Genomic DNA, 14,613 nt, shown 5'->3' on the forward strand with positions numbered 1-14,613 from the left:
CTGCTCTATCTAGGCTGATACTGAAAAAAAGAATCCTCTCCTCCAGAAGGAATTGTCTCCGGGCCTTACTTACCAATCAAAAGTCTAGATGGGGATCAACAAAGTTTCTCCCAAGCCTGCAGGTAAGGAAACTAAAAGGGCGGCTTTCTAGGTAAGACAGCCTTAAATTGATGTTATAGAAATGCAAAGGTTAGAGCTAGACAGGACTTGAGATCCTCCCCTTTGGTAAACACTGCTAATTGGCTAACCAAAGCCATTCTCTACCAACTTCCCCTTTGCTATCTCCCGCAATAGATGTTGGGCAGCTAAATAATCACTTTCCAAACACTCCTGTACAGAGGGATGGCCAATGAGGTCTAAGCAGAACTCTGCTAAGGAAGTGTCTCTAAAGCTTTTGCTTTCATGGTGAAACAGGACACACGTGCCTCGCACTGTCCCCTACCCTTTTTTCTACCTTGAACATGAACATGATGTTTAGACCAGCAGCAGCAGCAGCAGCAGCAGCATCTTGCAACCACGAATCAATCAACAAACACAAGGACCAGCTGCCTGAGCAGGGCCACAAAAGTGTTGTAACTCTACCAACACCAGTACAGGTTGTTCTTCCAAAAGACAAGGCAAGACTTTGAGATCCTCAACCAGATGGATGAGGTGCTATTAAAATGCAAAGGAGGTAACTACAATGTTAGGCTCAAAAAATAATGGCAACTCAGGGCTAGTCACATGTAATATTCAACACCAATACCCACATTTAGCGTCATCAGTGCCAGTACCTCTGAATATGTGGGATAATTATTTACTGCATCTTGAGAAAATAGACCTGAAAAGACTTGAAATGTTAAAGTACTGTGAAAATATAAAACAGTTCTTTATTTTACAGTATTTCAATTGAGGGAAAAATAAGGATTGTAAATTTCAATAGTGGAAAACTAATAGAGCTGAGACAGTGTAAGCAAAATGTTATGCATTTCTTTGATTGAAGCATATATATAAATATGAGTGTGCTAAAAGCAAGAATCCAAGTGAAAAGTCATAAATTATAATGCTGAAGAAAGTCGTGTTCCAAAATAAGACTTGTTTTCTTCAGCAGTCTGGATAACATTTTACCTTGTGTTCAAACTACCCATGCATGCAATGAACGCGTTTTAGTCAAACTCAAATTATACCCCGTTTCTGATCATCGAGTGGAAACTCAACCTGTGCCCATGGAAATGTAGCAGTACATTGCAGGGCTAAGTAAAAGAAATAATACTTGGCATTTAAATGCATGAGGTGTCTTTAAATCATCTCTTTTTTTATTTAAAAATCTCCACGTAGCAAAAGAGACTAAGACTACAACACAGTATTTCAGAGATTCAATCATCATGAAAACTTGCCCTGGTCAATCTCCGCTTCCTCTATAATTTATTCATAAATTAACAGCTATCTTTCAGGATTTATTTTCTTGAGGTCATCTTGCCCACTTCTTAAACGGCAATTCACTGATGTTGATGACGCTAATGTACAAGTACTTGAATTTATCACATGCTATGTTATCATTCCTCATCCATACAGGAATGGGGTGCTCCCTGAGTCCAAGGCTCATTTTCCCACAACAGTCTGTGTTCTTCTTTTCTCCCATTCCTCTGTCATCTTCTCCCAACATTTATTTCTCTCTTTTTCTGTACCATCAATTTCTCCCTCTCTATGGGCTCCTCTCCTTAGGATTACAAATTCATCCAAGTCAACACACACACACACACACACCCCCAAACCTGCAGATGTCTTAAGGTTACCTATATGCCTAGTACCCAGGGAATATCCCTCCCCTGCCATGGTTTACAAAGGAGTAAATCCCACTTGCTTTCATGTACAAGATACAGCCATCGTGTGCAGGTAAACGTTTAACAATCGGCTCTCATAAAAATAAATATGTGTATATGTATGTATCAACATATGTTTACTATAAACTTTGCTGATATAACAGATATAGCATACAATTTACACATGATAATAAAATTCACAATATTCTTTACTGTAAATTCTATATAGTCAACTGTTTCTTGCAAAATTCTTTCAATGTTATTCACCAAATATGGTATGTTCTGACATGAATGTTGGCTGTTTTCTTTTGTTTTAATAAGTGAGATGAAAGTGAACTAATGACTATATATGTCAGAATTTCTCTTGCTCATAATAGAAGCAACTGCTTTGTTGAATTGGATAATAGTGTACATAGTTGGATAATTATTTGGAAGAATATTTCCTTAATTTCTGTGCCATTCACAATGTAATTGCTACACATCCAACATATTTTTTAGTTTAATCTGCATTATTAACAATATATCTCACTTTCTTAAGTCAATAATCAACAAATAAAATCTCTGATTTATAGCATGTGCCAGTTTCTATGGTGTGAATACTCTGTGGCTAATTTCAAGATACGAAAGTGAAGTCAACAAAGACTTCAAAAGAGATGTACAGCAGCACAAAATTATAGAGTACATCTACCTTTAGACAAAATAGCCATCAATACTTTTAAGAGCATAGATACTGGGAAAAGTAGTAAAATAATTATGGAGGATGAATTTTTATGCAATTTTAATGTAATTTATTTGTTAGTGTACATAATTTAATATTTTTTAAAAAATTATTTTTCAAATATAGTTAACATTCAGTATTATATTAGTTTCAGTTGTACAACATAATGATTAGACATTTATGTACCTCATGAAGCAATCACGATTGTAGGTCTAGTACCCATCTGGCACCATACATAGTTGTTACAATATTATTGACTATATTCCCTATGCTGTACTCTGCATCCCCATGACTGTTTTAACAACTGGCAATTTATACTTCGTAATCCCTTTCACCTTTTTCACCCATTCCCCAACCCCTCTCCCATCTGGCAACCATCAGTTTGTTCTATGTATCTGAGTTTATGTTTTGTTTGTTGATTTTATTTTCTAGATTACACACATAAGAGAAATTAAATGGCATTTGTCTTTGTCTGATTTATTTCACTTAGCATAACACCTTCTAGATCAATCCATGTTGTTGCAAATAGCAAGATTTTATTCCTTTGTATGGCTGAATAATATTCCACTGTATATATGTAACACTTCTTCTTTATCCATTCATCTATCGATGGACACTTAGGTTGCTTCCATATCTTGACTATTGTAAATAATGCTGCCATGAATACAGGGGTGCAGATATCTTTTTGAATTAGTGTTTTGGATTTCTTTGGATAAATACCCAGAAGTGGAATTACTGGATCATATGATAATTTTATTTTTAATTTTCCTAGGAACCTCCACACTGTTTTCCATAGTGGCTGCACCAATTGGCAATCCCACCAACAGTGCACAAGGGTTCCCTTTTCTCCACATCCTTGCCAACCCTGTTTGTTGATTTATGGATGATAGCCATTGTGATGAGTGTGAGGTAAAAAGCTCACTGTGGTTTTGATTTTCATTTCCCTAATGATTAGTGACATTGAGCATCTTTTCATGTGTCTGTTGGCCATCTCTATGTCCTCTTTAGAGAACTGTCTATTCAGGTCTTCTGCCCATTTTTCTTTTTTAAAAAAATCAGATTTTTTTTTTTTATGTTGAACTGTATGAGTTCTTTATATATTTTGGGTATATCCTTTGCAAATCTCTTCTCCTATCTAGTAGGCTGCCTTTTTGCTTTGTTGATGACTTCCTTTGTGGTATAAAATAGTTTAATTTTAAATAATGGCTATATTTAATAGCCAGCTTGCACAATTCCTGAAAATTGAACAATCTGGCTCTCACAACTCAGTGTAAGCCAGCTCCAGGACACCACTGCACGGAAATACAGCTTGTATACCTACCACTCTGCTGTATCTGTCCTTGCTAGAGCCAACATGGATATGCAGTGCCAAAGCCAATGAACTTGGATATAGCTGTCATTCTGAACAGATCTGAGGCCTAGAAACAATTGGGTGAGTGATAAGATTCTGTGTAGAAAATGAGGAATGAGATATGTAATGACTGAGGTGGGGGTACTGACTAATAAACTGCCTCAGAGGCATACCTAAAGAAAGAATCTCAAAAAATATTCTGAGCAAAGCCCACAATTCATAATGACATTTGCAAGTTCTTGAGATGATTCCTTTGATAGACAATATTAATGCAGATGTATAAGCACTGTCAACTTGCTTGATCCAACTCATGAAGCTCTTCAAATGAGTATGTCCCAAAGAGTGGCCTATGTGAATAGGTATTACATTGGGGGGTAAAAGGGAGAAACTGGTGATTAAAGAAATTTAATGCACAGTATTTAATAAAGTCAGAAACATTTCCCAGACATCTCAGCACTGTTAATATCTGAAAGTGACTCTCCATCAAATCTACCTATGGTACACAGGGTTTCTCAAATTCTTTTAACTTCATAATCTGTTTTTCTTGCAGATGTTGTGGGATTGATGTTCCATATACTTGGGGAAACCTTGCATTGTGTAGGGCTGGATGCATCTTAGGGCAATATGATTTGTAACCTGAAACTGCACTGATACCCAAAGCGATGGATGAGGCTGCTGAGAATTTTCTCAATTCTCCCAGCCTTACATAGAGTATCCCATTTATCCTTACAATAATCTTATAGTACAGGTAGTGCTCGTGCCCGATTTACAGTTAAGGGATGAAAGGCTAAGAAAACTTAAGTAACTAGTCAGATACCACTGTTCGCAATAGAGACACAATGTCACCCTATCCAGGCCAACCCATGGACTCGAAAGCTTAATCTGGACATTGAGTAGGTTCTTACTTGCTCTGCCTGTTGGATTTAACAAAAGCTCTCATGGAATGCACTGTTCCTTCATAAATTCTCTATTTCCACATAGCTAATTCCTATTTACTACTTGAAGGTTCATTTTATCCACTTTCCCCGGGATCCCTTCACAGCCGACTGGCTAAAAATAACCATCCCCATGGTACCTTTTTCCTTTCATAGAACTTATAAATTTACTATCTTATACAAACTGCACAGAAAGGCCAGATTCACACAATCTAAATTTAAAAAAAAAAAAAGCTTTTGACTGGCTAATAAATCCCTAATAAGAGACAAGTTTGTAGCCTAACTGCATTTCTACTGCTTTCTTAGGGTAAATTTGGGTAAATACCATAATAATAAATTTGAAATATTACGTTAAACATTTCTAAGTATTTTGGGGACTATCATGTCATTTTATCTCAACTCTGAAAAGAAGAACATAAGTTTTTATAAACGAAGAAGCTGAGCTTTAAAAAGCTAAATGCCACGACAAAGGGAATCGGTAGATCCCATTGCCTCGCACATTATCTAGCACATAGTAGGTACCTATCTGACGATTGAGTAAATGACTGAGCAAGGCTACGTTAAACTCTGATACTTTTCACATGGCAGCACTCCTTCCACTGAGGTGTGTCAGCTCCATATACAGCAGACACTGTTGACGCCTGCCCGCATCGCCTAACCATCACAGCTCGAATGTGTGCCCACAGATTCCCAACTGCCAAGACTTCCATTTTGTTGCCCGAGGGTTTTCCCTGGACCTGCACAGCAGCCTGGAAACAGTCTTCAACTAACGAGTAATGGTTCTATGATGTAAACCCCCGCTCCCTTGCTTATCAGGTAGACAATTCTCAGGGGTGCTACGTACAATTAAACTCCAGTTGCCCCAAATGGTAGCTGGTTTAATACACGCCCTTTACTGACTGTCTTCCCCACGCCTACTTATGTGTTCTCTGCCTCCTAAATAAACTACCTGCTATCAAACCTTTATCTCAGGGTTGGACTCTGGAAACCCAAACCATATACTACAGAATAGAAAAGAAATTTCTAGTCTTAAAATCCAAAGGTTAAAAAGTGAAGGATGACATAAATAAGTTTAATCACATTTTTCAAAGAAAAAAACATTAACTAGCCACTATTTGCCACTGCATAGTAAAAAGATCTAAATTGGGAGTTAATGTTAGTACATGAATTTTAACTCAGGCATTTTCTGACACAACGAGGAAAGACTATTTTGAAAAGTACAGAAAACACTTTAGAAATCTGTTGGGGAAAGTGCCATTTTAATACCCATATTAGGCCTTAAATCTAATACCTTCTTCAGGTACATAGGTTGAGAAAAGTGAAAATTCTCACTTTTTTAACTCATTTTGAAATAGTTTTTTAAAGGGTGTGTGTGACAGAGAGGGTGGGGGAGAGAGAGAGCAAGGGGAGGAAAGAGAAAAGGAGAGATCATATTGTATTTTAATGAAGTCCTCTAATTACATAGCATTTATTCAACAGTCCTCAGATCTCTGATCTTCAGTAAAGCAAATGCAAGCTATCTCTCCCATATAGCTACATTTGATGTCCCTGAGGATGTCTTTTCATTTATTCAAAATTTGCCAAATTTCTATGGAGAATCACTAGGATTTACTTGTACATATAGAGAAATGAAAGACACAAGAGGTCTCCAAGCTAGACGAGGAGACATAAAAATAAACAGATAGTTACCATGCACGGTAACTATCTGTTTAAAAAGGAGTGCCCAGGGTATTTGAGGGTCACAGAAAATACGCTCCTAACTTACACAGGATGGGGGGGCGGGGGCAGGTAGGTTGAGGCAACAAAACTGGATGAAGATTCTGACGTGATGTTTGCTTTAAAACATGGTTCCCCACACTGAGCCCACCATATTTTATTTAAAATTAAAAACTATTAAATATGAACACCTTACATTTACCCTAAAATAAAAAGACCTTCTTTTTAGATTTTGTGATTGCAAAATTTGGACAAGCTCATCAAAGTGGGTCTCTGTCATGCAGAGTGTCACGCAGGGTCTCTGGTCCTGTTCCCCACATAAGAACACAGGATATGGTGAGGCCCAAAAGGAACTCCCACGGAGCCATAGGTAGGGGAGTCACACCACTATATTCTCACTGGCGGCTGGGTTGGAGACTCAGGAAGCAGGAGCCACACAATCTGCAACCCGCCATCCACTCCTCTGCCAACCAACGTCACTTGCTAGCTGCAATCTGCTCTTGGTAGCTAAGCCACCATCTTCTTGCTAGCCCCCCATTTTCTGCTAGCGTAGCCACGGCAGTTATATTATAACCAATGGCTCACTGGTTACAGCTGACGGCCAACTAGACACAGCTGATGGCCATTCAATCACAGTTGATGGCCATTTACTACACGAGTGAGCACCTTTCCACATGAGGGCAAGAGCCTGGAAACTGCAGTCCTGGCTCTTTCCCCACAGTCTCTTTTCTGTTTGTAGGGTATTCTTGCTTAGCTCTAGAGAATCTACCTAATCCCTGTCTTAAGTAAGACAGCACTGGTGTAGAAGAAGGAATTTCAGAAGTAAGATCTGAACTAAAACCTGAAGGAAAATCAGGAATTCTCTAGATGGGCATGGGGAAGGGATTCTTCTAGCAAAAATGTATAAATGATAACACTGAGCGATGACATGGAACTCTTAGAGCAGTTAGATTAGTACAGCAGCACGAGACATGTCCAACTGTAGAATATTATTATCACCCCAAAAAAGAAACCCATATCATCTTTTTCGGTATTTATGACGCGAGGCAAAATGAGCAGCAAAATCTCCTGCAACATCATCTAAGAGGTTGGTGCGGCAAGTCCTGCATGGAAACCAATGCATGCGTGGGAAGGTTTTGGAGGTGGTGGAGCTGCAGACCAGCTTGAGAAACTATGACCCTCAGAAGGACAAACACTTCTCGGGCATCATCAGGCTTAAATCCACACCCCGCCCCTAGTTCTCCGTATGTGTTCCGGGGACCAGCAGCACTGTGAGGAGGCACAGGCTGTGCATACCCCACCTGCACATTGAGGCACTGAAGAAACTCAACAGGAGTAAGAAACAAGTCAAAAAGCTGGCCAAGAAGTATGATGTCTTTTTGGCTTCAGAATCTCTGATCAAGCCGGTCCCACAAATCCTGGGCCCAGGCCTGAATAAGGCTGGTAAGTTCCCTTCCTTGCTGACGCACCATGAGAACATAGTGGCCAAAGTCAAGGTAGTGAAATCCACCATCAAGTTCCAGATGAAGAAGGTGCTGTGTCTGGCGGTGGCCATTGGCTTGCGTACAAAATCCACTTAGCTTTCAATTTCCTGATGTCATTCCTCAAAAAGAACTGGCGGAATGTTCGGGCTTCATACAGCAAGACCACCAGGAGAAAACCCCAGTGCCTGTACTAAGGCACAGCTTAATAAACCATACTGCTACCAAAAAAAGAAAAAGAAAAAGAACAAAACTCATATCCATTAGCAGTCACACCTCCTTTCCTCTTCCCCAGCCCGTGGCAACCACGACTCTATTTTTGTCTCTGACATCTTATATAAAAGGAATCAAACAATACGCGACCTTACAAAAGGCCTTACGAGTCTGGCTTCTTTCACTTAGTATAAAGTTTTCAAGGTTTTTCTATGTTGTAGCATGACTCAAAACGTCATTCCTTTTTTATGGCCCAGTAATATTCCATTGAGTAAATATACCACCTATTGTTTTTTTCATCAGTTGGTGGCCATTTGGGTTGTTTCCAGTCTCTGGCTATTATAAATGGCTATCAACATTCACGTACACATTTTTGTCTAGAAATATGTTTCAATTCCCTTGGGCATATACATAAGAGTGGAACTGTGGGGTAATATGGTAACTCTACATTTAACATTTTGAGGAACAGCCAAACTGTTTTCCAAAGTGATTGTACCGTTTTATATTTACAAAAACGCTAAGGAGTCTGAAGTCATCTAGAAGGCAGGTGAGCCACTCAAAGTCTCGAGGCTGGATAGAGTCGTATCAAAATTTTAATTTCAGAAATGTCAGTTTGGAGGATGACGAGAGGATCTGAATAAGGCATAAAACTCAGTTAACAGTCTACTGCAAGTAAGCTAGGTGAGACAATAAGATAGGCTAATTAGGACAGTAGTAATTGGAATAGGGAGGAGGAATTGGAATTGAAAAGAAAGGGGAAGAAAAGGGAAATTGCTTTTGGAAAAGATTAACTTAAAACTTAAATTACCCCAAAATTATGAATATCATAAACTTAAATGCCAAAATGATCAGGCAAGTAATGAAAATAAATAAAGGCAAGTAAATAAATAAAACAAGATATAAACAATAGAGAATGGTGGGGACTATAACAAAGAAGAAAGAACACGCCTGGATCTGAAGGAAGCAGCTATGAGTCGGCTCCAACCACCTAATGCTACGGGGCATGGAGGTGTAGTGCTGTCAGAGCATCTCCTTGGTCAAGAAAAGCCAAAATCTAAGTTTTATGTTAAATATCCTATTTTTAAATATTGCCAATTAATGCAACATTTCTTTAAATTCTATGCAATACCAACAAAACATGCCTACAAGTTGCCAATTTGTGATCTCCCAATCACAAAGTAAAAGAAACAGTGAGCCAAGAGTCAGAGTATGCCTACAAAGAAGAGGTGGATGAAGGAAGATTCCATAAAGGACCAAGGAGAGAGCAGAGGCAGAGGAGGAAACAGTAAGGGTGTGACATCCAGAGGCTCAAGGATGATAGTTTCCAGAAGGGGGAGTAGTAAACAGTGTAAAATGGCACAGGGCGCTACTTCACACTGGGAATTGAAAAGCAGACTTTGGGATTTGATGACTATGAAATACAAAATATGGGAAAAATTGAAAAAATATTTGGTGACTGGAAGGAAAGTAGAGAGCTGAATAACTCAGCTTTTACTCTTTTCCCAAACCTTGTGTTCTTCAAAAGTCAGCATAAGCTCATGAACACCAACTCTTCAAGTTTCTCAGAAAAGAGCCAGATGGGATTAACTGCATTGTCCTCTTGTGCTGATAGTAATACACTAATCCAATTAAAAAATGAGGTCCTTTAAAGAAGTTTAGATCTCTATCTATGACACTTGGTCCTTTCAAGCTTGCAGTTAGAAAAAGCGACTACTAACATATATATAAACAAGAAAATGTGGGAACCGTGTATATAGCTTTGCCTGTGTGTAACAGAGGCCCAAAATAACAGTGGCTTACACAAGATAGAAGTTTCTTACTCGCTCACATGAAACTCCAAGCTGTTATAGCAGCCCTGCTTTAAGAAGTCATCACCCTTGTCCCAGGCCTTTTAAAAAAGTTTGTTGCTCTGCCATCCTTAGAGAACTGGCCTCCTTAGCAAGGTTTAAGAGAGTAGTCCACCATGTCCACACCCCAGCAAGGGAGAAGGCAAAGGAGAGAATGCACCCCTCTCTTTTATTGGCCCATCAGGAAGTTGTACAAATCACTTCTGCTTACATCCTGAGGTCAGAACTTTGTCACATAGCATAATGCCTAGCTGCAAGAGAAGCCAAGAAATGTCATCTATATTCTGTGGGGGTCTGTCTCAGTGAAATTTCAGGGCATCTATGTCTGAGGATGATGGAGAAAGGGGTATTGGGGGAGACAACTGGCAGTCTCCACCACAGAGTGGTATTCAGTTTTTTAAGATTCTGTTCTTAAAATTCTATAAATAATTTATATTTTGGTTCAGTTTTACAGGAGAATATAAATCTGGCCTAACCTTTATGCTTAAATATTGGAAACATAGCAATGTAACATTGCTGCAATTTTGGCTTCAGCATGCTGGTATTTATGACAGTACCGAAGAAAGTTAAAGTTAATTTTAATTTGTTCTTACAAAATTATTTTCCTAAGAATTCTAAAGCAACTCTAGTCTTCTTGCCATGCTTAACAACTAGCTTTCAAAAGACTACATTAAAAACTCAAATCATAAAATTAAAAAAAAATCACTGACATATTCCTACAGCATATGGAATGATACTACCTCAAGGATTCTTTTAAATTAACACAGTCAATTGTGTCCTTACTGCCAGAAAACTCTTGAAGCACCACAATATATGCACTATAGCAAGACATGCTCCTGAATTTTGATACTTTATTCTCATATTAGTTCACAGTGCTATATTTTGTCATTCAAATTCTAGAGAAATTAAAAATAAAATAGTTCACCAGCTCTTTGACATGTGAACATTCTAAAGGCCTACCCACGAAGAAGAGAATCTCCTAAATAAATATAAAAAGGAACACCATAAAATATGATACAATTTAAAAGACAGTAATTTATTTGTAGATCACTCCGATCTACAAACTCAAAAATATATTATTTCAAAGCTACTTGGCTTAAATCCTTCTAAAAAAAACAAGCTGATAGGAACAAAGTACTTCACTATAGTAGTATCTCTTATCTCCTTAAAAGTATGTAAATTATTATGTTTAGCAAATTTAACTTCTAGATGTATGACTGGCTTTCCTTAAAAATGGTTTTAAATGACTAGGATGATGACCAAAATCATCACACGCAACACAGGAAGTAGCTGACTATTAAAACTTAATTTTTGAAAATACAGTACAAAGTGTTCATCATAGAAAGTTTGTATGCCACTGAAAAGTAGAAAGAGTATCACAATAAACTGCACTACACTGAGTATTAAATACTTAAATAGTCTTCAAAAATGATCTTAACCAACAAGATTTTACATGGAAAAGAAAACAAATGGAGAAGATCCACTTCCAATCAAGATCAGGTAACAGGCATGGAAATCTCCCTCCTGCTTGGAAACATGGAAGTGCTGTACAAAATATATGAAACAAGTTTTCAAGACACTGGATACCAAGCAACGATCCTTGAGAACGGGGAAACAAGGCAAACCCTAAGAAACGGGAAACTGATGACATGAGCCCTGTGACTGTCCCAGCTTCCAGACCATGGCCCTGGGGGAAAAAAAAAAACACCGAGGCAGAGCCCAGCACGATGCCTGCACTGAAGAGATGTGAGAAACCAGGGAGGTGAGAGCAGCTAGAAATCTCAGGACAGAGTACCAGAGGGAAGAGCGCTGAACAAGAGAGATCGCCAGAGATCTGTAAATACCCCTCAGTATTTAGCAAAGTACAGCTGAGCACATGTATGCCAGGAAGCAACCCATGACCAGGGAAAGAACCACCTGAAAGGATTAGAGGGAGCAGTACTCTGCACTCACACAGGGCCGGGAATGGTGCCTGTTCCCACCAGCCAAACTGGGAAACTCGTAAGTCACGGAGTTTGGGGTAGAATACTCAGAAACTAATCTTAAAAGTGAGACCTGAAAGAATCAAACTGTTTCTAAATCTGTAACTGCATCCCATTTTTTAAAATGCTCAAAAAGGTTTCTAGGGATATAAAAATATCCAATACTCTACAAGGGAAAATTCACAATGTCTGGCATCCATCAAAAATTACCAGGCATGCAAAGAAGCAGGAAAATATAACCCATACTTAGGAGAAAAATCTACCAAACAAAGTTGACCAAGAACTAAAAAAAAAGATTTTAGAATTTGCAGACAAGGTCATTATAACAGTTATTATCAATCTACTCCATAAAGCTTCAAAAAAAAATGTTTTAAAACACCCAAATTGAATTTCAAGAGATGAAAACTACAGTGTAGAAGGTGAAAAACACACTGCTAGTGAACTTGAGACAAAGCCATAGAAACTATCAAAAATGAAACACACAGAAAAAAAGAATTAAAAAAAAAACCCAGAGCATCAGTGATCCTAATATACATGTAATTGGAGACCATGAAAGAGAGGAGGAAGAGGAGGGCAACCAAAAAATATTTGAAAAAAAATAATAACTATTTTTTTTTTAATTTGATGGAAATTATAAACTCAAAAGTTCATGAAGCTCAGTGAACCCAGAATACAAGAAACATGAAGACAGTTATACCAAGATATATTATAATCAAATTATTGAAAGAAATGAAAAAGGGAAGGTCTTTAAGGACATGTTGTATATAAAAAGGAACAAATATAAAGATGACAGCAGATTTCTCATTAAAAATAAACAATGTAAGTGAGAAAACAGTACAGCAACATCTTTAAAGTATTAAAAGGAAGAAACTGTCAATCTAGAATTCCATATCCTACAAAAACCTTGTAAAATGGAGGTAAAATGAAAATATTTTCAGACCTGCAGGCCTATGCTATAAGAAATGTTAAAGGAAGCTCTTCAGGCAGAATAAAGGTATGAAAAGCACAAAAGGAAATGAGTGAATGAAAGCAATGAAGAGCACTGAAAATGGCAACTACATGAGTACAGTAGTTTCCCCTCTTATCCACAGTTTCACTTTCCACGGTTCCAGTTACCCATGGTCCACCACAGTCCAAAATAATAAATGGAAAATTCCAGACATTAACAATTCATAAGTTTTAAATTGAAGGCTGCTTTGCGTAGGATGATGAAATCTTGGACCATCCTGCTCCTTCCTGACTGGGACATGAATCATTCTTTTGTCCAGTGTGTCCACACTGCATACCGGTATACGAGCAACCTGCCCATTAGCCACGTAACAGCCATCTTGGTCATCACATGAACTGTGGAAGTATCACAGAGCTTGTGTTCAAGTAATCCTTATTTTACTTAATTATGGCCCCGAAGCTCAAGAGTAGTGATGCTGGCAATTCAGATATGCCAAGGAGAAACCATAAAGTTCTTCCTCTAAGTGGAAAGGTAAAAGTTTTTGACTTAATGAGGTATTTTTCCATCTCACATCATCATCATCATAAGAAGAGTGAGTACAGTACAAAGATATTTTGAGAGAGACCGTATTCTCATAACTTTATTATAGTAAATTGTTATATTTTATTATTTGTTATTGTTGTTAATCTCTCACTGTGACCAATTTATACATCAAACTTTATAATAAGTATGTATATATAAGAAAACATAGTATATGTAGGATTCGGTACCATTCATGGTTTCAGATATCCACTCCCTAGTCAGATATCCCTAGTCAGATAGGTTTCAGATATCCTAGGGGTCTTGGACTGTATTCCCCACAAGTAAGAGGGGACTACTACAAATATAAAAAATTTGTTTTTATTATGACTATCTCTTTAAAAGATTATTTGCTGTTCAAGCAAAAATAATAATGTAGTGTGGGGATCAGAAGATAAGTAAGAAAAACAGAATAGAGCATGAAATAAATTTTAATGCGTTTTCAACAGTTACTTGAAAATTATAAATTTACACAGGAATATTTTAGATTTGCTATTCTAGAGAAATTAAAACTATAGCCATTATTTGAAATCCCATTCCATTTGGCCTATCCTTTCCCATTTGGCTTGAGTGGTCTTAGCATTATACTTTCAAACATGTAACAAGTTGAATTTATTAAATTTATTTTCATAGAGAAAAAGTAGTAAGTGACTCCAAAAGGTGTTCTTGTTAGTAAACAAGAATAGGTTTGGCAGTGGCTTTTGCTGAACTTTATAAATAAAGGCAAACTATTACTGTTTCACTACAACGCTAAACTCATCAAATATTTATTTTAATGAAGGCAACTTTTTAAATTTGGGTCAAACAGATAAGTAGGAGATTTAAAAATGTATTTATAGCAGAAATCACAAAAGAAAGTTCTCCTCCTCACTCCCCCCATCTTGCCTAAAATGAACATAATGCATAATATACATCAATAGGGATTTTTAGGAGAATTCAGAAAGGCTAGGGGAAAATAACGAAGCAGTACTAGCTTTTCACCATTAAGAGGCAGATGAAAGCAATCAAGAGACCAAAACACAACTGGTGATTCACAAGAG

At 37.6% G+C, this 14,613-nt stretch overlaps 1 pseudogene; it reads left to right on the top strand.

Moving 5' to 3' along the window:
* The first annotated feature begins 461 nt into the window (after positions 1–461).
* On the top strand, positions 462–8,200 carry LOC117012202 (60S ribosomal protein L10a-like; annotated as a pseudogene).
* Positions 8,201–14,613: the final 6,413 nt, after the last annotated feature.

Source organism: Rhinolophus ferrumequinum, chromosome 20 (assembly GCF_004115265.2).
Source record: "Rhinolophus ferrumequinum isolate MPI-CBG mRhiFer1 chromosome 20, mRhiFer1_v1.p, whole genome shotgun sequence".
In the NCBI taxonomy this organism is placed as follows: domain Eukaryota; kingdom Metazoa; phylum Chordata; class Mammalia; order Chiroptera; family Rhinolophidae; genus Rhinolophus; species Rhinolophus ferrumequinum.